Raw genomic sequence first — 2,808 nt, 5'->3', positions numbered from 1 at the left:
CCACTGAGGACAAGAAAAACCTTTTGTACTATGTAAGCGCTAAGCAATAGCAACTGAAATAACTCCACCTGTGTAGGGGGGTCCTAAAAATTTTTTTGGGGATCCGTCCTGCTGGTGGAAGTACACCTAGTTGGACACTCCAGTGGTGTCCTGGGGCATAACCCCTATTAGAAATAGAGTAAATGTACTCAGAGAGTTGGGAAAACCATCCTCACTGAGTAAAGACTGGAATATAATGCAGATTAGTAAATGCAAATAGATATATCAATGTTCCAATAAACTGTATATCAATAGAGATTGGCTAGGAATGTGGATAGAGACACTATGGTGAAGTGCAATCTTAGCCTTAGTGGCTTACCTTCAGGTATCCCAGTGAAAAATATTAACTCACTATGCTCCTACTTGGCGACTGACTAGAGACTTTAATTAACTGTATGTGGTCAAGTCTAGTCGCTCTGAGCTTGTGAGATCGATCACTAGGAGACTGGTCACTAAAGAAATGCCTGATTTCTGGAGTGTGCTGTGTGAGTAGTGATGGCATAATAAGGGCTTATCGCCTATAGATGCACATCATATACCTCAATGGTCAGCAATGTCCAAAAACCGGCTGAATGGAACAAATAGCTACTTAGTAGTTAAATTAATATGAATAAGGTATCTGTAGAAAGTGGGTAGTGCACCTTTAAATGATGGTGCATATGCTAGTCCACTAAACAGTTATAACCTCTCGAAAGTATGCAGCTAGCAGTGAATATTTATGTCCTAAACCGAGCAATGTCAGAATACATCTAGACAGAGAGGTAGTGACCAGTTAGGAGGTACAAAAAAAGGGAAAGAAAAAGATTAAAGTGACTCTATGTGCAGAACCATACTTAGGATGTTGGTTGCCTGCACATAGTGATAGATAGCCCTGGTAAGAAAGAAAAAGGGAGAGCTTAGAGCCCGACGTGCGTTTCGGTGCTTTCTATGATGCACCTTCGTCAGGGGCTGACGGGAGACTGATTCCTAGTCTCCTATTTAAGTGTGTGCAGGTAACACCTTTTTTAATTTGGTCCTATCAGAGGCCAGGATTTAAAATTTATTGGCGCCAAAATTCGTGTGTGTATAAAATTCTAATGAGCTGATAACAACCAATCACATCAGTCCAAAGCTGACGTCATTTTCGGCTCCTATTAACCCTACGAGTGCCGTGGTTTGTCGTGCACTGATCATGGCAGTTGATGTTACACTCTGTATTCTTTCACACAGTAGCGAAGTATATATAGAGGATACACTTAAAGTGTAGATAAATGCATCGGTTATATCCAAAAGTGGGGTTGTGCCGATGAATAGATCATACTAGAGGGTCGGAACTTTCTAAGAGAAGATGTATATACAGTTGGAGGAAGAATGCCTCCTTGGGGACAGCTCCTAAAATATACAATCTACAGTTATACCGAACAATGTCAGTCTTGCAGATCAGAGGTGAAATGATAGCATTAATCCTACCCTAATATTGTCCTCGTTCATAACGGACAGCTTAAGTATGATAGGTCCTTATAGTGACGTGGTCGATTTTAATAGTATTAGTTGGTCACTGGAGTGCAGTCCATCTGGTGCTATTAGGTTACCTTATCAAATGTGGATAAAAAATTGTAGTAAGGTCCGGACGGATCTCCAGATTATTAACTGACCGTAAGTAGATCCATACTGCCAGTATTAGACAAAAAACTGCTGTGACCGTGGAATGTTGAGATCTAATGGTTAATATAGAGGCACATATTGTAAGCTGTTAGTGAGCAACTAGGGGGGACATAGAGCTAAGCCCGTGTTGAAGTATGAGGGTAGACTCATTTACCATGTACTTTGGCTCGAGTGATGTCTCATTGCTCACTAATTGTAGCGTGCTTCTAATATATTGTGTTAACGGGGTGCTGTGATTTGCGTTCAATTGCGATTGGATATTTCTTTAAGGGAGTCAGAGCATAACTCTTAAGGTCATTAGGTCTTGTTAAAATGGCACTCTATAGGTTCAAGCCTTTGTTTTGGATTAGTAGAGAGAATTCCAAAAGAAAAGAAGAATGCCATCACCTAAGGGCCATTATAGATGGCCTTATAGGGTACTGTTAAAAGTGTTACCTGAATTTATCTTATCTATGCCAAAGACTATGAACATATTTACAAAATATACAGTATTTACAAAGGAATTATTATATATCGATTCTTATATTGTAGTTAATTCAGTAGCGTGCTAGGGTAAGGCTGGGTAGGGTCTGAGAGATTATATGGAGAAGGCTTAGAGGGATTGTGTGACAGAGAATAGGCTCAGAAAACGTGTAGGGACTAGCCCCTTGGATATCTAACAATTCACCTTCATGAATTGTTCAAATGAAGGATGTGTAGGAAAAACCTTCATTAAGACCTAAAGGGGACAAAGTTTTTAAGGTATATATCCAATAGCTCTCCCTCTGCAACAGTTTGACGTCAATGTCTCCTTTTCTTGGTCCCAGTTTAATCTTCTCGATTCCGTTGAAACGCAGACCCTGTGCTGAGCCCTCATATTTCAATTTGAGATGTCGTGAAATGACAGTGTCATTCTCATACTTCAACACGGGCTTAGCTCTATGTCCCACCTAGTTGCTCACTAACAGCTTACAATATGTGCCTCTATATTAACCATTAGATCTCAACATTCCACGGTCACAGCAGTTTTTTGTTCCTTAACATGTTCTTTCTTTTCATATATGTTAAGGCAATTTATCAGCATCAAGAGGCTTGCACCTCAGTGATCAAATTAATACTATTGTAAAAACTGATTCACGTCACTAA

This window comes from Pelobates fuscus, chromosome 8 (assembly GCF_036172605.1).
Source record: "Pelobates fuscus isolate aPelFus1 chromosome 8, aPelFus1.pri, whole genome shotgun sequence".
Classification (NCBI taxonomy): Eukaryota; Metazoa; Chordata; class Amphibia; order Anura; family Pelobatidae; genus Pelobates; species Pelobates fuscus.
This window is presented reverse-complemented; position numbering follows the sequence as displayed.